Source organism: Myotis daubentonii, chromosome 2 (genome assembly GCF_963259705.1).
Source record: "Myotis daubentonii chromosome 2, mMyoDau2.1, whole genome shotgun sequence".
NCBI classification, from domain to species: domain Eukaryota; kingdom Metazoa; phylum Chordata; class Mammalia; order Chiroptera; family Vespertilionidae; genus Myotis; species Myotis daubentonii.
Window position 1 is genome coordinate 194,996,772 of NC_081841.1, and position 25,086 is coordinate 195,021,857.

Here is a 25,086-nt window from a genome sequence, read left to right on the forward strand (position 1 = left end):
TCTTCAGTTAATTACCGCAGAGCCCGTCTTTCCCAAGAGTTTTCAGATTTTATCTCACCTGTCTTTCTATTTCAAGTAATAGCGAAAGAAAGAACTACTGTGCCCGTTTTACTGCAAGAATTAAAAAAGGTGCAGCATGTTGACACACGGCCAAAGGGAGAGACTGAACCCACTCAGGCCTGCAGCCACTAGCCCTTTCTTCATGGGGACAACCTCCAGGAGGCTGAAGCTGACCTGTCACATTTTGTGTCTTCCTTCACCTCAGTTTGGAGGTGTTCTCTGAGGCAGTGCCATTAACAAGGTCAGCAGGAGAATGAGGTGCATCGCTATAGAGGCTTGGAGTCCACGGGTATCCACACACTGCCCCCAGTATCCTGTGGCTTTCCTGTTCCAGTGGGTGGGCCCAGTGGGTTCTCTCCAGCCCCTGGCAGCGCCCTCTACAGGCTGCAGCTGCAGCCTGCCCCTTCTGGCTTTGATCTCCCAGAGCGCACTTCCCTCCCGCTGGCTAATTAATCTATGTCTAAATGGAATTGTAGTTGGCAGAAAGGCAGCAATGCCAAAGTAGAATAATCACATGGACCCGCATCTGAGTTGTTTTCCATCCTTGACAACAAATGTTACCCCAGAGCCTGCAGGCCAAGGGTTGAAATGAGTTTATAACTTGGCTTTCCATCTCCTCGTCTTATGCTCAGCCACTTAAATTTTCTTGTCCGTCTTTTAGCATGCAGGGGGCAGCTTTGGAGGCTAAGTCGCCAGCATGGTCTTCCTTGATATCCTTAATAAATTTTCTTTGCCGTCTAAATAAAAGCGGGGTGAAATCCCCATTATTCCAAACCACTCTTGTTTTCTTTCTTTCTTTCTTTCTTTCTTTCTTTCTTTCTTTCTTTCTTTCTTTCTTTTTCTTTCTTTCTTTCTTTCTTTCTTTCTTTCTTTCGTTCTTTCTTTCTTTCTTTCTTTCTTTCTTTCTTTCTTTCTTTCTTTCTCTTTAGAGTTGGAAGAGCCATTTGAGACTTTATTTTGGGGAGAAAAAAACAACACTTGTTTTGGCTCTTAGCTGGGGGCACGGGAAAGAGGCAGTCCCCCAGGCAGTAAACTCCCCCACCCCAAGGGTGAGCCTCAGGCGGGCTTCCTGGGCCCGCAGCTTCCGGGCACAGCTCCTTTCCCAAGGCTTGGAGGACAGGAGGGCCCGCAGTCATCATTCACTTGGGAAGGACATAGATGACTCAGACGCCAGCTTCCCATCGCGGGTCTCAATCTTCTTCGCAACCACCATCTTGGAGGAGCTGGTGCGGATGAAGCAGCCAGAGCTCCCGCCAGAGCCCAAGTTGGCCTGGAAGCCCAGGCCATAGTTGAGGTTCCCATAGATGGGGTCCTCAGCCCCCCCGAGTAGCCGCTGGTGTTCCTGGTGTGGAGACGCACGTTCTGCATCCCTGATTCCAGCGGGTTCTCCTTGCCCTCCAGCAGCTTGCGGTAGGTAGCTTGACATTCATGAGCTCCTGGTACTCGCGCAGCTGCCGGGCCATGTCCCGCTTGGCGTTTCTCAGAGCGGCCTCCAGCTCAGCCACCTTGGACTGAGCATCCTTGACGGCCAGCTCCCCACGCTGCTTGGCATCAGCGATGGCAGCCTCCAGGGAAGCCCTCTGGCCTTTGAGGCCCTCGATCTCAGCCTGGAGTCGGCTGATGTTCCAGTTCATCTCAGAAATCTCAGTCTTCGTGCGATGCAGGTCATCCCTGTGCTTCCCAGCCTGTGCTGCAGCTCCTCATACTTGATCTGGTACATGGTCTCAGCCTCAGCCTGGCTGCGGTTGGCGATGTCCTCGTACTGGTCCTTGACCTCAGCGATGATGCCACTGAGGTCCAGAGAGTGGTTGTTGTCCATGGACAGAACCAGAGATGTGTCGGAGATCTGGGACTGCAGTTCACGAATCTCCTCTCCATACAGCTGCCTGTAGAAGTTGATCTCATTGGTCAGCCCTTCCAGGCGGGACTCCAGGTCTACCTTGTTCATGTAAGCTTCATCCACATCCTTCTTGATGAGGACAAATTCATTCTCCATCTCTGTGCGCTTGCTGATCTCCTCCTCGTGCTTATTCTCCAAGTCCTCCACCAGTCCCTGCATGTTGCCAAATTCTGCTTCCAGCCTCAGTTTCTCCTGACCCAGCGTGTCCAGCTGCCGTCGAAGGTTGTTGATGTAGCTCTCAAACATGTTGTCCATGTTACTGAGAGTCGTCCTCTGCTGCTGCAGGAGGTTCCATTGGGTCTCCAGAATCTTATGCTGCTCCAGGCTCCGCACCTTATTGATGAAGGAAGCAAACTTGTTGTTGATGGTCTCGATCTGCTCCTTCTCCTGGTTGTGCACGGCCTGGATGTTGGGGTCTACCTCCAGCTTCAGGGGGCTTAGCAGGCTCTGGTTCACTTGGACAGCTGTGATGCTCCCCATACCCCCAGCCCACTGTAACCCCCGGCCAGACTCATGCTGGTGCCCAGGCCACCTCAGTAGCTACTGCCCACACGGGAAAAGGACAGACGAGGAGCTGATGCGAGTGCCCGGTGCACTGGAGTACCAGCGGCTGCTGAAGGCCCCTGGGGTCCAGAGGTGGACACCTTGTAGGTCTTCTGGGTCGCCTTTGTGGACCTGGTGGAGGCTGGAGTGGAAGCGAGAAGGATGAACCAGACAGAGATTCGAGAAGAAGCCAAAAAGCTGCTTGTCCAAACCACTCTTGTTTTAATAATGAAACTAAGTAGACTTTCAGCTCATACCTCCACATGATTATTAATAATCTAATTTGTTCTTCTCACACCAAAAACTTGAAGAGAAAGCTTTAGTTTTTTATCTACACACTGTCGTTTACATTCATCCAGCCTCCAAGAGTCTGGTCCTAGGAATGCCGAACTGCAGGTGAAGAGCCACAGGATGGCTCAGCTCCTCCCTCTTTTCCTACTAAAGAACTTATTAAAAGTTTGATCCTTGGCTCTGGGAAGTACATGGTCTCCTTAGCGGTTACACACATCATGTTCCCCAAGAAGGTCATCATCTCAAGCTAGAAATGGAAAAAGGAAAGAGAGAGGAAGGCAGAACCACTGACAGGACTCCCCTAGAGGTCACTGTGGGAGGATTCCTGAAGGTGAACCACATGCTAAGGACACGTGGGTGTATTCAGCTGGACACATCCCCCATTAGAAGAAAGGGAAGAAACCTCAACTGCACACCTATCATGTTCCATACACTGTGCTAGCTGCATTACATATGAACTTATTTGACCCCCACAACAATGCTATGGATACATGCATAATATTCACATTTTACAAATGGGGAACGTGAGGCTCAAAGGTGTTAGGAAACCTTCCCAACTAGTATATGGTAAAACCGGGATTTTTCTGACTTCAAAACCTAAGCTCCCATCAATAGATGAGTGGATAACAAAGCTGTGATACATTTATACCATGGAATACTATGCAGCCATAAAAAAGAAGAATCTCTTATCCTTTGAGACAGCATGGAGGGACCTGGAGAGCATTATGCTAAGCTAAATAAACCAGTCATAGAAAGAAAAGTATCACATGATTTCACTCGTATGTGGAATCTAATGTAAGCTCATGAACAAAATAGATCCAGAGACACAGAAGCGTGGAACAGACTGACGAATCTCAGAGGGAAGGGAGGGGGGGTGTAGGTGGGGAGAGATTAACTGGGGAACTTATATGCATATATGCATAGCTCAGGGACACAGATAATAGTGTGGTGAAGGCATGAGAAAGGGGGGTATAGAGTGGAGAGTCAATGAGGGACAAAAGGGGAATATCTGTAATAATTTCAACAAATGAAGATAAATAAATCTATATAAAAGCCTATGCAACCATGACCGGTCGCTATGATGTGCACTGACCACCAACACAGACGCTCAACACAGACGCTTAATGCAGGAGCTGCCCCCTGGTGGTCAGTGCGCTCCCACAGTGGGAGCACCACCTAGCTAGCTCATGGCTAGTGAGGACAGCTGAGGCGGAGCGAGCCTCTCCGGACTCTGTGGCAGCAAGCAGTGGTGGCAGCAGGTGCAGGGGGACGGGATGAGCAGGAGCAGTCCAGTTCCAGGGCTTGGGCTCCTCCCTGGCTGCCTGCTGCTTGGCCCACTACTACATCCCTCAGGGGATGTCAGACTGCGGGTTTTGGCTGATTCCTGCAGGCCTCTGGGGATCGGGCCAAAACTGGCAGTCTAACATCCCCTGAGGGGTCCTAGATTGTGAGAGGGCACAGGCCAGGCTGAGGGACCCCACCAGTGCACAAATCCATGCACCAGGCCTCTAGTAAATAAATAAGCCTAAACTCTAAAAAGAAAAAGGAAAACAAGCCTTTACTTTCTCTATTATGCAACACTGCCTTATCTACAGGTGCTAGTCCTCGAGAGTGATTCCCTAACAGAGGTAGGTGCTGGCTTCATTAAACGTGGTAACTTGGCAGAGACTGCCACTGAGGCCGTGGGAACACAGACCCTCCCCAATCTCCTGAATCCCTCATTCTTCATAAGAAATCACAGTGACAAAAGCACACTCTTGGTCAAGTCTTCCTGAGTATCAAAGAAATAGACAATAAGAATGTGCTAAAAATGCAAACTAAATCCAGCAAAGCAACGGATGGTACACAGAGTAGATATAGTACCTTGCTTTGTCCAATTCAAAAAAAATAGTTCTCAGTAACATTCCCTCAGTCTAAATACTTGTATCCAGGTCTGAGGTCCCCTCTCCCGTCATCTGATGCCCAATGTGTTCTCGAGAGACTGGCACAGAGAGTGAGGATGATAGAGGAGCTTCTGAGTTTTAGTTATAGTAAAACTACTAGTTACAGTAGCGAGAGAAAGCAAGATGTGCATGAGAGTGACTTGGAGAATGTCCATGGAAAATCACATACTTGGGTTTTGGAAAAGTTCCAGTTGGGATTCTAAAGGTCAGGAAGTCTGCGGCATCCACCCCACAGCAACAGAGTTTGTCATACATCTATTAGCAGCACTCCTGCTCCTATTAGATATTGCAGCTGCTTGACACATGCTAGGTATCATCACAGATGCTAATGAGGCATGAACAGTGTTTCAGAGAGATTTGCTACAGATAATCCTGTGCAGAACAAGATATTGGGTGTTCATCTGTTGTGGACTGTGTCCCCTCCAAACTCATATGTTGAAATTCTAGTCAGCTGTCATCATGCTAAAAGAGGACTACCAAAAGTCAACTATTGAAAAGAGCAGCTGAAAATGAGGACACTGAGATCAAGAACAGTTGAACAGTCTAGGAACCGGTTCTACTCAATGTGCATAATAAGGGAAGGTTCCCAGCATTTTCATCTCCAAGGAACTTCAAAAACACAATTGGCCCAATGGTGCGACAATACCCATCCAGGTGCCTTGTAAGTTCCAAGGCTTAATCTAAACCATATGTGAGACACATTGGTTCCTGAAATGTGAAAAATGAGGAGGGAAGACTAAAAAAGCCTTTCATCATCAGTGTGCCCCAAAGAATAAATGAAAAGCACTAAGAGACTAGATAAGTGTCTGCCAACTGAAGCTGCCTCGTGAGACTTTCTCTGTGCACATGTAGATAATAACATGTGTGCTTTTAAATCTTGATGGTAATGTTTTTTTATTTGTATAAATCAATGGCGTCCTCTTTGTTCTGGCACTGGAAGACAGAGCAGGATTGGGGTCAGGAACTGTGTAGCCAACTTCCAAAATTATCTTTCTCAAGAATATGTTTCCGAAAAGAAAGTGCTCTCCGATGCTACACATTACAAATCACACGTTACTATATTCTTGACCACGTTCCTTCCACATTAAATAATGTTACTGAAAACAGTAGGTTTTAGGGCACAACTAACTTTAAAAGCCATGCGTTCTTCCCCCAAAATGTTGTTCTCTGTTATTCTGTGAAATGAAAAACAGGGTCTCTGTGTCCTGGTCTCATGTGAACAGAAGCAGACCAAACGAGAAGATATCTGTTTCTCATTCCTAATCCTTCCAGTGCAGGTAACTATTACTTCTTCCCTTCAATTTCTTACTCTGGTGAATGGGGATAATCTCAGATACTATTAGCAGAACTATCGAGACTATGAACAAAATTATCTTACTACTAAATTATATGAGGTCTCTTTTAAAATGTATGGGTTTATTACCTTTAAGGGTATCAAATAATTTTCCCTTATACTCCAAAGATTTATCCAGTGCCTCCCAAGCTAGGCAATGCGGGGGGTGGGGGGTGTTCCTGTGAGTTTCCTCTTTGAATCATCTCCACATTATCAACATGGGAACCACTAACATGATGAAGGAGGAAATGACTCACCTGCTAAATAGAGATACAAATTACATGCTGTTAGAGCATAAAGAAAGACAGTCTGATTTGGATTGGAGAGGAACAGAGCAATAGTCTCTTGAAGAGAAACTAAATTGCTCTGTTTGCCATTGGTCGTGAGACCAATAACCCAATTGTTCTCCTAAATCCGTTAAGATACAGACAATTGATGCACCTCCATAAAAGAAAGCTATTTCCCAGTACAGTCTGCAGTGTCACAGTTACACTCACATGCAATTGTTCAGTTTATGAGATACCCTCTCCCAATAAATTCTTCTGGCCAGCCCTGCTCCTATTAGATATTGCAGCTGCTTGACACATGCTAGGTATCATCACAGATGCTAATGAGGCATGAACAGTGTTTCAGAGAGATTTGCTACAGATAATCCTGTGCAGAACAAGATATTGGGTGTTCATCTGTTATGGACTGACTGTGTCCCCTCCAAACTCATATGTTGAAATTCTAGACCCAATGTGATGATATTTGGAGGGTAGGGTCTTTGGGATCTAATTCTGTCATGAGGGTGGAGGCCCCATGACTGGAATTAGTGTCCTTAGAAGAGGAGGCCAGAGGGCTAGCTAATTCTTTTTTCTCCATGTGAGGATACAAAGACATGTCAGCTGTCTGCAACCCAGAAGAGGGCTCTCACCAGAACCCGGCCATGCTCACACCATCATCTTGGATTTCCAGTCTCCAGAACTGTGAGAAATAAATTTGTGCTACTACCCAGTTTATGGTGTTTTGTTATAGCAGCCCAAACTGACTAAGACATCATCTTAAATGCTTTACTATAAGACTTTAGACAAGTCTATAACTTCTGAGTCTCCACTTCCAGATCTGAAAAATAAAGGCGTTGGACTAAATCAGTGATTTCAGTAAAAGAAGATATCTTTATCCGTTGTCTTCCCACCCCCACTGAGAATCCCTGTGTGTGAGAAGATATGTTACAGATGGGCTATGTTACAGCATTTAGACTTAGATGTTAAGACTTGGAAAGGGGAGCTTAAAAATAGTACAAGCTCTTATAAGAATAAAATTATGTCTTTTCTGAGTAGAAAGATTTTACCAGACTACTTGATGACAGGAATCATTTGACAATCAAAACCATGAGTTTATCCATTAAACCAGTGTTACATCTTGTCATGGTCTTTCTGACACATAGCTGGCTGGTAGAATCAAGCATGCACAACTTTCCATTCAGCAAAGTAAACTCACCCCAAAGAAGACATAATCTCAAGAACAGCTCATCAAGGATACAATGTCCCAGGCAAAAGGGGCCTTTACATGGGGTGCCCAACAAGAACAAATCATGTATTCCAACACCCTACACACCAACAGACCAGCTCCAACAGAACAGAAGTAGCAACAAGGAAGGGCACAAGTGTGTGGTTCATAAATACCAGATCGAGTCCCAGTACTGCCAGTGAGTTATTGTTTGACCTTGGGCAAGTCACCTGCAACATAAAAGTGTGGACCAAATAATCTCCAAGTTATCTTCCAATACAGAAACTGCACTTACTTTTTATTGTTCTCCATAAAAATCTATTGCCACTAGAATCCTTGCAGCATCTTTAAGGTCAGTATATACATCTCCATTACGGGCTATTTTTCAACTCCTGCATTCCCAGGCTTCTTGGGTAGAGTGCACTCAGGACAATTGCCCAGGACACAAGTTTGAGATGCAGAATGGGTAATGTTTGTTTTCTCGGTCTTCTTTATGATTCCCTCTGGCTAAATGCTACCCTCTACACTGCCAAGTCTCCGTACTTCTGGCACTGAGGCATGATCTATAGTATTCATAGGGCTGGTGACATGGTGATAGATGAAGAAATTAAATCTTTAACCAAACTTGAACAGGCATTTTGAATGGGAACTTTTATCCTCTTCCTTCCCAGATGCAGGAATGTCAATAGTTGAAAGATACTATGATGTTGGCAAAAAAAATCATTACAAAAATGGACTTGCCTCCCAAATGATCTCTCATTATCTTGCAAATGTATTACTTTTGCTGTATCAATTTTTTAGTTTATTTCATGTTATGCTCCAGCTGAGAGGGAATTGGGAACACACTGTCTACAATTTCAAAAAAGGACTGAGCAGAATAAATATTTCACCATGCAAATGAAAACTATGTATAAATATTTATGCAATTGAATTTGAGTCAATTCATTGGATGAGGCCAATGGAAGGATGCTTTCTTTATACTGAGAGCCAACAAGACAGAAAAAAATTAATCTCAACATTCAAATAAATAGTAATATTGCTTATAGACACCATTTTAAAAATATGCATATGGAATATAAGTGGGTGTTATTCTCAGGGGACCTACAATTGCTGTATATTCTTTACTATGTATACGGATTAACAATGAAATAGAGGGAGGGGGAAGAACAGGAAACATATTTAATCAATAAATATTTTTAATTATTTAAAAATTATTTTCACTCCATACTATGGCCAGTTTGGGAGTACTGAGCAATAAAAATAAATGAACTATTTGTACACAGGTCAACATGGATGGTAATTATGCTGAGTGAAAAAAGACAGACAAATAGCAAGCATACTGTATGATTTCATTTATATAAATTCTAGCAAATGAGTTTTGCCTATGAATGGGAGTGGAGGGTTGGGAGGGGCCAGGAGGGACCAGAAGGGGTAGGATGGCAAGATTCCCAAAAGGGACATGAAATTTTCCTGGTGATACATGTGTTCATTGTCTTGATTTTGGTGATGGTTTCATGTGTATATCAAAACTAATCAAATTGTTTTGTATACTGAGTTTATTGTATATCAATTATACCTCAACAAAGCTATAAAAATTACTGAGTAGAGAGACTAAAATCAGGAAAAAAAATTTTAAATAAGTAACAGTTGAAATTTGGAGGTAATTAAGATAGCCATTGGATGTAAAGCTACAGGGAAAAAAGCTACAATAGTCCCATAAAAGATTTCTGATTGCTGGAAGTTCAGGTTTTCCAATCCCAGGAAAGTGTTTCTGAGCACCAATCTCTCCCTTAAAAAATATTTTTCTTATTTCCTTACAATTTTTGACAGAAATAGTTCTAACTACCCTCATAGTAGTAATAACAATAATTAGCATTTATTGGGGACTTACTATACACCAGACCCCAATCTAACTGACTAGCTGATTCAATCCTCACCTAAGGAACCCAAGAGATGGGTACTATTATGATCCTCCATTTTTAAAACGATGATATTGAAGTTCAAAGAGGTTAAATACTTGCTTAGTGTCATCCACCATCTCAGGCGTGGGCCTAGGATATAAACCTAGTTTGAGCTCCTGAAAGTAAACTTCTCTCCCTCTGCTAGACACAGGGGATGATGGGATTGATGCTATAGATCATTATTTGCTGACTCAGACCTCTGATGACTTTAAAAAAACTCTGCATCAAACAACTGCATTTACTAGTCTGAAGGCTGATCTTTTGCTTGGAAGCAGCAGAGAAGGTCGTTAATGAAGTGATGGTGGAAGGTAGGGGATTACAGCCAGGTAGAGCAAGAACAGAAATGGCCACACATCAACAGACTTGATTGTGCCCGTAACTGTAAACTTGGGCAAGCCATTTCTCCTTAAATCTGTTTCCTCTTTGGTAAAATTAAAGGTTTGGACTAGTCAAATTCTAAGACTCCTTCCAACTCTGTGATTCTGCCAGGCCACTTTTGGGGAGCACTCCTTATATTTTGTAACTGGGATAAAAAATTTTCCATGATATCCCGGCCAGTGTGGCTCAGCAGTTGAGTGTCGACCTAGGAACCAGGAGGTCCCAGTTGGATTTCTGGTCAGGGCACATGCCCTGGTTGTGGGTTTGATCCCCAGAGGGGGGCATGCAGGAGGCAGCCAATCAATGATTCTCTCTCATCATTGATGTTTCTATTGCTCTTTCCCTCTCCTTTTCTCTCTGAGATCAATAAAATATAATTTTTAAAACATTTTTTCCTTGACAACAAACATACTTCAGACACAAAGCTTCCTCCAACCCCTCAAACACCTGGATGCCCCCTCCACACCTAGCAAATTCCTTCATTGTTTCCCTAAGATATTCTCTTCCCAAGAGCCAGCCGGAAGGGAAGGCCAAGGAGAGGAGGAAGGTTTCTCAGCCAGGGCCGCCATGTTCTCCCATGCCCTCGGACAATCTTTTCACTTCAGCACTACTAGAGTGATTTGGACTTTCAGGTGGTGAAAAGGAGGCACCCCACCGCCCAGCAGCTCATTCTATTTTCCCTGTGAAGCTTCTGACATCTGCGATGATCCAAAGTGCTTAGGATGTCATGGCTATAGGTGCCAGACTCCATTTATTCCATCCCTGTTAGCCCTCTAAAGTGGCTATTCTCTCCTTGCACTAAAAACACATCATTTCCTCCTTTTACATGATAGATTTTGTGACCCTCTGGGGAGACATAAGAAATAAGAGCAACTAAATAAGGCAATTGTAAACCATTTCAAAATCTATAAAACCTTCTTTATCACAAAAGAAAAGAAACAATGCCAGCTTGGGGGGAGAGGGGGGCGGGGAGGAAGAAATGTAGCCAACAGCGGACTTGAAAACTTTAAGAACAACTTCTCCCCTTCACCTTTTTTAAAAAAAAAAAAAAATCTCAGACACAGATAACAGTATTGTGTTTACCAAAGGGAAAGGAGGGAGGGGGCGGGGCAGAAGAGGGTAAATGGTGATAGAAGGAGACTGCCTTCGGGCAGAGAGCACACAATATAATATACAGGTGATGTATTATAGAATTGTACACCTGTAACCTATATAACCTTATTAACCAATGTCCCCCCAATACATTCAATAAATAATTTTTTAATTAAAAAAAAAAAGAATAATTTCTCTCATGGATTTTTGTCTCCGTATTTAGCTGACAATTATTTCTGGGATAAGCATTTCTCAAGTACGACAGAAGGCGAGAGTGGGGGAGTGGGAAGGGAGAGCTTAACCAAAAAACTTATATGCATCTATGCATAACCCATGGGCACAGACAATAGCGTGGTGAAGGCCTGATGAGGTGCAGGGTGGGGTGGGGGTGGGGTCAATGGGGAATAATAGGAGACATCTGTAATACTTTCAACAATAAAGATACATTTTTTTAAAAAACTACTTTCCAAAATGCATTGGGGAGGCAAACTTCCAAAAATATGTCCAAGAAATAAAGCCATCTTGGTTATCAGATTGACAGCTGTGGTATTGCAGGCTTAGGTTCAAGGATCCCTTTTCTTACTACATAATGGCTCCAAAGCCATTCACATAACTTTTATTACAGTATACTGTCATAAGAGCTCTATTTTTATCATGAATGTTGCTATTGTTGTTAATCTCTTACTGCGCCTAACTTATAAATTAAACTTTTTCATAGGTATGTATGTATAGGAAAAACATAGCATATATAGGGTTCTGTATTACTCATGGTTTTAGGCACCCACTGGGGGTCTTGGAAAGTATTTCCTGTGAATAAGGAGGGACGGACTATATAATAAACCAAAAATTAAAATATAGATCACCCACGTATAGCCAGAGATTTTCTAAATTCATTCCAACCTTTGTCATTGCACAGACATAGGTTTTACGTGTTTGTGTTCACTATGAGCACAATTTTCTAGTTTTTCGCTCGAATTCTCCATATATCTACTTAATCCATATATCTGTCATTATAAATGCAGCAATATTCCACTGTTTTGCTAAATGGTTTAACTAGTCATCTTTCAGATAGCTGTTTCCACGCATTATAACCTAGTCAAGCATTTTTTCTCTTTTTTATTGAATTTATTGGGGTGACACTGGTTAATAAAATTATATAGGTTTCAGGTGTACAATTCTATAATACCTCATCTGTATATTGTGTTATGTGTTCACCACCCCAATCAAGTCTCCTTCCATCACCATTTTTTTTCTTCAATCACCATTTATCCCCCATACCCTCTTCTACCTTCCCCACGCCTCTTTCCCTCTGATACTCACCACACTGCTGTCTGTGCCCATGAATTTTATTTTGTTGCTTAATCCCTTTACCTTTTCACCCAGCCCTGCACCACCCCTTCCCTCTGACAGCTGCCAGTCTGTTCTCTATCTACGAGTCTGTTTTTATTTTGTTTGTTAGCTTATTTTGTTCACTAGATTCCACATATGAGTGAAATCATATGGTATTTGTCTTTCTCTGACTGGCTTATTTCACTTAATATAATGCTCTCCAGGTCCATCCATGCTGTCACAAAGCATTTTTAAATACATAAATTTTGGTTTTCCTTTTTGAGCTATTTTCTTAGGTTATGATCTGAAAAATGGGATTAACATTTTAAAGACCATATTCAGCTAGGTGATTTTTATTATAAATTGCCAGGTGGGTCTCCAAGGGCGATATTACAAATTTCTAATGTCACCAGAAAAAATATGAGCCTAGCTTTTCTTCATAGTTAACACTGGGCTTTCTGGATTCTATTTATTTGGGGGTAATTTCAAAAGAATGATGTAAAATCCTATAGTTCTTTGAATCTGTCATGTGTTTGTTTAATACCCTCTTACTACATCTTTTGAAAAATATGTATTGATCACCTGCTACCTGCCAGGTGCTTAATGTGCCTTATAATTCATTCAATATCCCTGGCTGTCTCATAAAGTAGAAACTACAAATGTTATTTTTACTAAGGAAACTGAGTCTCAAAAGGTTAAATAATGTGCACAAGATTTCAAGGCTACTATTTGATGCTGTCAGGGTTCAACCTATCTACTTCCTGTGGGTCTCCATTACATCATCCTGCCTCAAAATCACAACCTTTAAACATCTGGCTAGTTTTTCTTTTCTTCTTAAACATCTTAATAGTTTGCCTTTCCTCCCTCCCTCCCTCCCTCCCTCCCTCCCTCCCTCCCTTCCTTCCCTTTTCTTTTCTTTTTGTTTAGTTTTCCTATTTATTGAAGTATAAAATACACTAAAGTGAGTAAAGTACTCGCATCTTAAAGGCACATACAGCCCAGTGAATTTTTACATACTATTAACAATGTAAGCACCACACAGATCAAGGTACAGAATCTTTTATCAGCTTAGGATCTTTGCTTTTTTTCTTTTCTTTTAATACATAGGTTGGCTTTGTGCTTCTCATTCTATATAGGACCTAGTACTGAAGCTATGCAAGTAGTCCTTAATAAACTCTGTTTAATTGTTGAAGGTCAAAATTAGAAGTGACCTCAGATATTATGTGTTCCCACCTCTTAAACTTCCTCCAGATGTGGAAACTGAAGCCAGAAGGAAAGTGACCTATCCAGGTTCTAACAATTCAGAGCTGTTTCTGCCAAACCATACTGCTCTCACTTCCAATGGCTGGTTGCTCTCCACTCCTTACAGTAAAGACACAGTGAGTGGTGACAAAGAAGGCAGGTACACAGCAGAGAAAGAGGGCTTAGATGAAGATTTTTAAATTGTTATCGTTATCTTTATTTTAAATTAGTCTTGAAGTACCCAAAAGGTCAGACTGATGAAGAGAGGCTCTTTAAACTGACCTGACTATAAAACACTATTTTTTAACCTAGACGTATTACACTTGCAATAAAATAAGTTTGTCCTTCAGTATAGTCTACTTATGAGAGGGACACTTATTCCAATGATGCACCATTGCTTGTGACTCCTTTGGAATGCCTCCTTTTAAATAAACTTTCAGAGCTAATTTGAATGAAACAAATAAACCAATTTTACCTTCATAAACTACAAAATTAGCAACAACAGAATAAAAACTATGTGTGCAGGGAGAACCAAGATGGCGGCATAGGTTAACGCCAGAGTTTGCTGCCTCGAGCAACCACTTCAAAAATACAACTAAAAGACAGAATGGACATCATCCAGAACCACAGGAAGGTTGGCTGAGTGGAAGTTCTACAACTAGGAGGAAAGAGAATAACATACCGAGACTCAGAGGAGGCGCAGTGCGGAAAATACAAAGGTATAGAGGTGCGCGCGGAGTGGGCTGGTGGCTGAGGGCACGGTTGTCTGTTTCAATCGGGAGGGAGTCTCAGATTCTGAGCTCCAGATCCGAGCGAGTCTCTAGGGACCCAGACTCAAATGGGAGATACGGGACTGTCTGGCTTCGGTCGGAACTCGAGGGCAGCTTTCTCTCCGAGGTTTGCAGAGGTTGCTGGGACACTTAGAGGCAGAGCCTCTGGGGATGGGACTGAGAGCAGCCATAACCGCTCGCTCAGCCCGCCCTGTTGATCCCCTGGGACATGCCCCACCCAAGCCCTGCACAGAGCCATTTGCCGGATAGCCTCAGGCAAAGGCTAGATTAGCACCTCCCGAGAGGACAGAAGTTCTCTCACTGCAGACACAGCTGATTCTCACAGCCAGTTGGCCTGGAGGTCAAATCCCCCCAGTATTAACTACAACAATCAAGGCTTAACTACAACAAGACTGCGCACAAAGACCACTAGGGGGTGCACCAAGAAAGCATAAAAAATGCGGAGACAAAGAAACAGGACGCAAATGTCAGAAATGGAAGATATAGACCTCAAAACCACACTTTTAAGGTCTTTCAATAATTTCCTAAAAACTGCCGATAAATGTAGTGAGATCCTCAAGAAATCTAATGAGACCCTCAATGTTGTGATAAAGAACCAACTAGAAATTAAGCATACACGGGCTGAAATAAAGAATATTATACAGACTCCCAACAGCAGGCCAGAGAAGTGCAAGAATCAAGTCAAAGATCTGAAATGTGAAGAAGCAAAAACACCCAACCGGAAAAGCAAAATGAAAAAAGAATCCGAAGAAAATACGAAGATAGTGTAAGGAGCCTCTGGGACAGCTTCAAGCGTACCAACATCAGAATTACAGGGGTGCCAGAAGATGAGAGAGAGCAAGACATTGAAAACCTATTTGAAGAAATAATGACAGAAAACTTCCCCCACCTGGTGAAAGAAATAGACTTACAGGTCCAAGAAGCACAGAGAACCCCAAACAAAAGGAATCCAAAGAGGACCACACCAAGACACATCATAATTAAAATGCCAAGAGCAAAAGACAAAGAGAGAATCTTAAAAACAGCAAGAGAAAGAAACTCAGTTACCTACAAGGGAATACCCATATGACTGTCAGCTGATTTCTCAACAGAAACTATGCAGGCCAGAAGGGAGTGGCAAGAAATATTCAAAGTGATGAATACCAAGAACCTACAACCAAAATTACTTTATCCAGCAAAGCTATTATTCAGAATTGAAGGTCAGATAAAGAGCTTCACAGATAAGGAAAAGCTAAAGGAGTTCATCACCACCAAACCAGGATTATATGAAATGCTGAAAGGTATCCTTTAAGAAGAGGAAGAAGAAGAGAAAGGTAAAGATACAAATTATGAACAACAAATATGCATCTATCAACAAGTGAATAAATAATCTGATGAACAGAATGAACTGGTGATTATAATAGAATCAGGGACATAGAAAGGGAATGGACTGACAATTCTTGGGGGGGGCGGGGAAAGGGGTGTGGGAGATGCGGGAAGAGACTGGACAAAACTCGTGCACCTATAGATGAGGACAGTGGGTGGGGAGTGAGGGCGGAGGGTGGGGTGGGAACTGGGAGGAGAGGAGTTATGGGGTGAAAAAAGAGGAACAAATGTAATAATCTGAACAATAAAGATTTAATTAAAAAAAACAAAACTATGTGTGCCTTTTAAATCACTAGGGAAAAAACAATAGCTATCCATATAACAATATCATAGAGAATGTGATTTCGATTTACAGAACCTATCAAATATGGCAATAAATGTGAATGGGTGAAACCTCCCCAACAAAGACAAACATTCTCAACATTCGAATATATGCTGTTTACAAGACAGGCCTACCCCGGCCTGTGTGGCTGAGAGGTTGAGCTTTGACCTATGAACCAGGAGGTCATGGTTCGATTCCCGGTCAGGGCTTATGCCCAAGTTGCAGGCTTGATCCCCAGTGTGGGGCGTGCAGGAGGCAACCGATCAATGTTTTTCTCAGATCATTGATATTTCTATCTCTCTCTCCCTCTCCCTTCCTCTCTGAAATCAATAAAAATATATTTATTAAAAAATAAAAAGGACAGGTCTAAAACCAAATGACTCAGAAATCTAAATTAAAGGAAGGATAAGATGTACCTAGAAAACACAAATGAAAAGAAAGTTTGGATGGCAATATTTATATCAAACAAAGCAGAATCTGAGGCAAAAGAACATTTAAGGTGAAGAATATGTGAAAATTTTCAACCTCACTAAAAATTCCACAATGAAAGAACAGTTTAACTTATCAAACTGACAAATATGTTTTAATTATAATATTTTCATCATTAAACATATATCAAAATAGTCACAAACAGACACTACTATTAAGAAGACAATAGAGCCCTGGTTGGGTAGCTCAGTTGGTTAGAGTATCATTCTGATACACCAAGGTTGCGGGTTCCATCCCCAGTCAGAGCACCTACAAGAGTCAACCAAAATCAACCAATGAATGCATAAATAAGTGGAACAACAAATGGATGTTTCTCTCTCTCTCTCTCTCTCTCTCTCTCTCTCTCTCTCTCTCTCTCTCTCTGAAAACAATAAAAATATATTTAAAAATAAAAATAAATCATGTTTTAAAATATACTTAATGAATGGCAATGTACTCATCATACAATACTAAGTGAAAAAAGGCTACATGCAAGGCATATACAGTAGGACCTCAATCTTACGTATGATATACATGTGAGATATTTTTAAAATTAGAAAAAATATACCAAAGTAAAACTCCAGTGAAATAAGGGGAGATCTTTAGTTACTTCCAAGATAAATGAAAAGATAGCATGAGGGGACTTTGTTTACTTAAATGAACTCAGACATCACACTTCCTGACATATAAACTCCATCCCAGGGCACTGGCAAGGGAGTCAGAAAAAACATTTCTGTATTGGATGAGAATTCCGAACCTCTTATCACCTTCAAGCTCTAAAACCCCATGATTTTTAGTGTTTTCTTCCAAGGACTGATTAATGTTTCACTGGGCTACCGTGAACTTTCATTTTTAGTCTATGCTCCCACATCTAAATGAACATATACTACTTTCTTAAGCAGAGTAAGTAAACTAATAAATAAATAAAACAGTAACAGTTCAATCACCCTCTTTGTTCACAAATCTGTCCTATGAAGACACAGATTTACCAACGTTAAAGAAATGAATGTGCAAGTGCTCAAGGATAATTCTGAACAAGTTCCAAACATATTATAAGCGAAGGCAGTCTCATGGAAATAGCCTCCCAAAGTATCTTCATTGAATTAGTTTGCATCCATTTTGATGTATATAGTTTGACATGGTAGGGTATCTTAAAGTTCTACTACTTATGTTAACATGTCATTTGTTTAACAATTTGAAGAAAGAATAGATAAGCTTTTAAAAGAGAGTCTCAAAAGACATGATAATCCTACATACTTAAAATGAGATTTGTACTAGCTATCATGATTAGGAAATTATAGGTCCTAGATCTTTTGGGAAGTTCTCTATCCTTGCACAATATATACCCCAAAAGCTATAATACAAAGAGATAACAGGTGTGAGTAGGTTAGTATTCATAGACCTTAGCAATCATGATGTTCAATTTCCCATTCTCCTAGAAGCCACAATACAAAGAAGGGAAGTGATTGGCCCAAGTTTTTAACTAGCACTTTTTCCTAGCACAGCTGCATCTCTGGTCTCTTCTGAATTTTGCCTTCCTGCTGGATCTACATAATGTCGTTTTCACCACCATCCATTTTCTTCCATAATGAACTTTTTACCTCAAAGGAGAAAAGAAAGAGAGATTTCTAATGGAGTGGAGGACATGTGATGGAACAGGCAAACCTTTCAACTCTCATTCATCTAACAGAAACATCCTGAGTGCCTCCAAAGTGTCAAGTTCTATGATGGGGCTACAATCCCTGCCCTCAGGGAGCTCACAGATTATCTGCTCCCCAACCATCCACAATTTGGACAGCTATGGGTTATGAGGAGGCATGTGCAGAGTTCCGTGAGCGCAGTGGGAAAAAACACTAATTAGATTAGGCTAATCAGACTCACACCTGAAATACAGGTAGGCATGCAGATGAGGGAGTAAATGGGAGATAGGGAAGTAGCATTCTAGGCAGGAAGAAGCACAGACATGTGAAAGTATGACAAAGTTTGGGACCTGCAAGGAGCTCAACCATGGCTGGATTCCAGATGCCATGGGAAAGTGGAAGGTGCTGGAGAAGGCTGGGGACCTCCACTGAGTGAAAGAATCATGTCCTAAAGGCAACAAAACCACTAAAGGAATTTCAGCGAGAAACTGAAATGATCATATTTCTGATTTAATTGCTCATTGTTGAGCGGGAAAGGTGAAAACCCAGATGTGGAACAAACCAGAAGGCTCCAGAAGTTCCCCAGCTAAGAACTGGGGGCTGGTGCTAGACGAGGGACAGCTTTAAGAAATATCTAGACATGGAATCCAGACTTGGTGATCATTTCCACATGGGGTGAGGGAAGGGGAGGAATCTATTCAAAGTTTCAAGTTTCTTCTTTTTCAAAAAACATTTTGAATCAGTTACACACTCATGTCACAATAACAAAATGGCCCTGTCCTCAGACTTTAAATTTCAAGAAATACTAAATTCTGACAATGAAAAGGGAAGCGGAGGCAATGAGTTCCTTGAGAAACTAAGAAGAACAGAACAGACCTGTTGACAAGTCGCAGAATAATACAGTAGTTATGAGGCCAGATGAACTTGGGTTCAAATCTCAGCCTGGCCACTTGAAACCCTGGCAAGTTATCCTTTTTAAATCTCAGTTTCCTCATTTCTAAAATGAGGATAATGATGAGACCTACCTAAGGAGGTGAATCAGGAAATTGAAAGTGCAAAATGCAGCACCTAATACAATGAGTACTCATTAAATTATCATCTAGACCAGTGATGGCAAACCTTTTGAGCTGGGCGTGTCAGCATTTTGAAAAACCCTAATTAACTCTGGTGCCGTGCCACATATAGAAATTTTTTGATCTTTGCAACCATAGTAAAACAAAGATTTATATGTTTGATATTTATTTTATATATTTAAATGCCATTTAACAAAGAAAAATCAACCAAAACAATGAGTTCGCATGTCACCTCTAACACGAGTGTCATAGGTTCGCCATCACTGATCTATAGTAATAAAAGGGTAATATGCTAATTAGACTGGATAGACCGGACAAAGCCACAGTGGCGGGGCCAGGGCAGAGGCGGTTAGGGAAGATCAGGCAGGCAGGGGAGAGCGGTTAGGGGCGATTAGGCCAGCAGGGGAGCAGTTAGGGGCATCAGGCAGGCAGGCAGAGGGGTTAGGGGCGATTAGGCAGGCAGGCAGGTGAGTGTTTAGGAGCCAGCAGTCCTGGATTGTGAGAGGGATGTCCAAACCTGCAGTTGGACACCCCCTGAGAAGTCCTGAATTAGAGAGGGTGCAGGCCAGGCAGAGGGAACCACCCCCCCCCCCCCCCCCCGTGCATGAATTTTGTGCATCGGGCCTCTAGTATTACATAGACAGAGGAGTTCCTATGGCTTTGAAAATAATAAGCTTTTAATTTAAAATATTAGCTTTTATTGTTAAGATATCCCAAGTTCTAGGTATTGGGAAAAAGAGAGCCTCAACATCCTGGTAGGTAGCAGTTGTTCTAAAGCTATTGTCAGATGCTCCTTCTCAGTTTTGTGAGAATCAGCAAGTAACCTTTTCAGTCAAAGAAAGGAGTTTCTTATCTTAAGTCCTGCCATTTTGACTTGCATGACTTGCAATTCCCCAGGAGACCACTATCTTAAGTTTCGGTTTTCTAGAAGCTGAGGTTTCATTTTGCCAAATCTCAAATGTCAATCCCTCCCTATCCTATGAATTAACCAATTACGCTAGAATATGAACCCAAGCTCTGACCAATCAAATCAGAGTGAGGGGCAGACAGCATCAGAGATAAAATCCAAGTGGACTTCCAGTTCAGTGTGCTTGCTTACCAGACCTTTTGTTGGTTGTGCACCCTTCTGCAGAAGTAAAGATATTTGCCTTGCAGTCTGGCTCCCAAGTATCCTTTACCAGGACCCCCGGTTCTGGGGCTCACTGTCTTTATAACAGTTTCAAGCAGGGTCATCAGAAGGAGCAGAGGTCCTCACCTGGGGGCTGTGAGATGCCCCCACATCCAAAATCTATCAGAAGAACTCTGGGAATTAGAGCTTAAATGACGATGACACAGTAACAAAAATCTTTTAGGTAAAAGGAGAGGAATTATCTATTCTATATTTTGAATTGATAAGCAGAGAAACTCAATACTATGAAAAAAAAAAGTTGTAAAAATATTCTGAAAATCTTGAGGCCTTGGTACTTTTGACAGAGGTGATAAGGGAACAACTAGTCCAGATTCTAGGAAAACCCTGGTAGTGTAAAGAAATGTATAAAGAAGCCATTGCTTTAGTTAAGCCAGTAACATGTGTAACTTTCATCCTAGGATTTCCTAGGGAAGTCAGTAGGAACAATAACAACACTTTTTACTGCAGTTTTGGAAGAAGGAGGCCAGTGGTATTTTGGCAAATGTTAAACAACTAGCTCTCCCAGGAAAACATTGCATGTATATCTATCTATATCTTGTGCACAGTTCCTTGTAAGTTTTATTAATATAAAATATTACTACACAACTTTTAAAATAAAAATAAAATACACACTGTTCTTTATTCTAACTTCAATATAGCTGATTCATTCATTAATTTTTGCCAAATTCTTGCATCTGTAGAAAACCTATGGTTGACCAATGAGTGTAGTTCCAACACAAATGCTTGATGTTTTATTTTACATTAAGAGTAAGACAACACATCACTCGCTTATCAATGGCAGCAGTGAATTTTTTTTTTTTACTGAGTCAGATAATTGCTTTTGAATATTAGAAGAATATCTCCACAGCTTTTTGTGCTATTCATGTTGTAATGCTACAGACAGGAGACACCATTAAATTCAATCGGCAATTGTCTTCATTTTCTTAGACCTAGAAAACCAAACAATAAATCATATCCTGGCATATAGTCGATACTCCCATGAAGTACATAGTCCAACGTGGCCAATTTCAAGCTACAACAGGACGACCACTGAAGAAATCCGCAGTAGCATACCGTAACATTGTCATCTAGTACTTCTACCGTTGTACCTCATTGTTGCACATGCACTAACGCTTTCTCAATCTCTTCATCCAGGTCATCAGTAAAAATGTGCCCCTTTTTGGTGGGTTTCATAAAACATGATGGTTGTTCTACTATCTGGGAGTCACACATATCCATGCTGAGATGTTTGGCATTCCAAGGATTATCTTTATTATACTTGGCTACCATTCTAAGACATGACCTCACTCAGTGGTGTACTTGAGCCAGCTCCTGTTGACTCACAAGGGATAATTATTAAATGTTTAGGAAGTTTGCAAGCTGGATGCTAAAAGTAAATTATATAATGGTATAATTAAATTATATTTAAAAGTGAAAAACAAAAATATTAAATATTCAAGATTCATCGCTTCCTCTTGATTTTACTGTCCTTTATTTACTACTAGAGGCCCAATGCGTGAAATTCGTGCAAGGGGCTTGGCCCCCACCTCCACGGCTTCGTCCAGAAGGTCATCTAGAAGGACGTCCGGTCTAATTAGCATATTGTGCTTTTATTATTATAGATTACCTATGTTTTTGAAGTTATTCTAAATACATGAAATTAGTAGCATATATCAGTGTGGGAGGGATGTAAAAAGAACTGAAGTATTCTAAAGTCCTTGTATTGTCCAGGGAATGATAAAAGTACCAATTTGTATTAGTCTTTAAGAAGTCAAACAAGAGTGTTGTACGCTTTCTAAGGTAGCCACTAAAAGAATGTGTAACTAAAGAACGCAATAGAAAAAAAAAAGGAAAGTTTTAAAATACTCAATTAAAAATAAGGCAAGAAAGGAGAGAAAAATGTACAAGAACAGGTGGGACAAAGAAAAATCAAACAGTAAGATGGTAGATTGAAACCCAAATAGATTTCATTAAAGGCAAACACACTAAATGATCCAATTAAAAGCCAAAGGCTGACAAAGTAAATACACATTAAAATGTAACTATACTGCCTGCTCCTAAGAGATGTAATTTAAATACGAGGATACAGAATGTTGACACTAATGGGATTTTTTTATAAAAAAGATATACTGTGCAAAAACTAACAGCTGTAAGAGCTATGTTAATCAAAGTAGACTTTAAGAGAAAAACTATTTCACCAACTAATATAATAAAATAGCCTCAAAATCTATAAATCAAAAAGTGAAGGCATGAAAGAGAGAAATAACCATAAGCAAAAATCCATAATCATAATGAGATTTTAACATACTTGTCTCGGGAGTTAATAGAATAAACAGAAGAAAAAAAATCATTTTCCTATCCTTTTAATTTTAACCTCTTTATAGCCTTAATTTAGTCCATTATAAGCAGCATAATGTTGGTGTGACACACTTTTTAATTGAACACCACTATTAACACTCTTAAACACTATCCCCAACAACTGTAGAATATGCGTCATTTTCTGGAGTAAATAGACTGTTTATAGCAATTGACTACTACATGCTGTGCCAGAAAGCATGTCTCAACAAACCTATGAAGATTGAAATTACATTGAGTGGATTCACTAATCACAGTAACCAGAAATCAGTAACAGAAAGAACTGGAAAATCCCCAGGTGTTTGGATATGAACCAATAAACTTTTAAATAATTCATGAATAAAAAACTCTACTTAGAACTAAATGATAATGAAAATATAAATCCTTCCAGGGGAAAACCTCTAAGGCAAGAAGGGTCTTTTGATCCATCCACTGAAAGTGATGGGTATCTGCTCCCCTTCAAGGCTATGCTGGCCAGAGGTATCTGCCATTTTTACTAATCCTATATAATAAAAGGCTAATATGCAAATTGTCCCCTTTGAGAGTTCAACTGACCAGGAGTTTGACCGCTCAGTATGATGTGTGGTGACCACCAGGGGGCGGTGTGGAACAAAGGAAGGAAGGAAGGCCCCGGCCAGCAGCCAGCAGCCAGGGGAAGGAAGGCCGATTGACCCTGATTGCCGGCCAGGCCTAGGGAGCCTACCCGTGCATGAATGTCGTGCACTGGGCCTCTAGTGGACATATATTGAGCCTATGCCTAAAAAGGGGCCTCCACCCCATCCTAGATCTAAGAGGGCATTTGAGGCAAATAGTTAAATACCTTGAATCTGGACCCTGTAGAGCCACACCCATGGAACACAGAACCTTCTATTTTACAGTGAGAGATGATGTAGCTAATTATGTGCTGAAGACCCTTCATCCTTCTTTCCAGTGCCTAGCATTACTCTCCCATTTGTAGAATGGCCACCCCCATCTAGACTATTTGAACCACCCACTCAACAGTATTGATGTTCTGTAGATGCCACTCTGGTTCCTATGACCCTTACCCTAAAGCAGTGGTTCTCAACCTTCTGGCCCTTTAAATACAGTTCCTCATGTTGTGACCCAACCATAAAATTATTTTCGTTGCTACTTCATAACTGTAATGTTGCTACTGTTATGAATCGTAATGTAAATATCTGATATGCAGGATGGTCTTAGGCGACCCCTGTGAAAGGGTTGTTCGACTGCCAAAGGGGTCACAACCCACAGGTTGAGAACCGCTGCAGGGACTGTTATCTTGACAAGGGATCTGCCTTGTGATGTTGGGAATTACACCTACACTCAAATCATACATAAAAAACACAAATGCACAAAAGCCACCAAAATATTCTGGCTTGAAAAAAAATTTCTTATTCGCTACAAATGAATATCTCTTCATGCTATAGTTTCCTACTGAATTGCTTGCATGCTTTATAATGTATTTCCTGTAGCCCATATAAATCATAAAGTGTTTAGAATATTATAACAAATATAATATTCAAAACACAATTTAGAGTTTTTAAACATCCAACAGTATATTAATTGGAGTAATTAACACTAAAGGCTATAGGGCATCCCCCCAAATCTCAACAAAGGTTGAGTTCTCTTTTGAATCACCATCTAATATGGTTAATGGCGGGTACTCTTCTCCAAACAGTGACTCAGGGAACCAGGCAACTACCATTTTCTTGCTTCAGTGCCATCTGGTATCACCCAGCTAGCAACAGAAGAGGAGCACACAGGGAAGTCAGAGCAGATCCTTAACCTCTCAGCCTGGAAGTGACACACATCTGTTATGCTCACATTTCATTGGCCAGAACCAGTCACGCGACCCTACCTACCTGCAAAGGGGCTGAGAAGTATGATCTTCCCAGTGATCAGGAGGAAAGTGAAATGGTTTGTTAAACATATAACACTGTCTCCGCCTCAAAAAGAGATCAAACCTCATAGTCTGTTAAGGAGGAAGGAAAGGAAGCAGCATTCACTGATTTGGGGTACCAAGCTCAATGCTAAGAACTTTGCACACACTGTGTTTAAACAGACAGAAAACTTATGAACCAGATGCCATGATCCCCATTTTACAAATGAAGAAACTGAAGCATAGAATCATTAAACAAGTACCTAAGGAGTTGAACCCAGGTTTATCTGACTCCAAGGCCTGCATTTCTTTTCGTAATTGTCTGAGCTTGCTCCGAGCGTAGCCAATAGCCCGCTCGAATTGCCTCTTGAAACCATGGCTCCCACACCACACTTACTGAATAAGAATGTCCAGGGCATAGGAATGTGGGTGTTAAAAGTAAATTATATAATGGTATAATTA

General features: G+C 41.3%; 1 protein-coding gene and 1 pseudogene across 1 annotated transcript in view; one reads left to right on the top strand and one right to left on the bottom strand.

Moving 5' to 3' along the window:
* SH2D4A (SH2 domain containing 4A) overlaps window positions 1-25,086 on the top strand; it is a 482,539-nt gene that overhangs the window by 215,847 nt on the left and 241,606 nt on the right. The gene's annotated exons all lie outside the window — the stretch shown is intronic.
* Window positions 1,169-2,601, bottom strand: LOC132228592 (keratin, type II cytoskeletal 8-like; annotated as a pseudogene).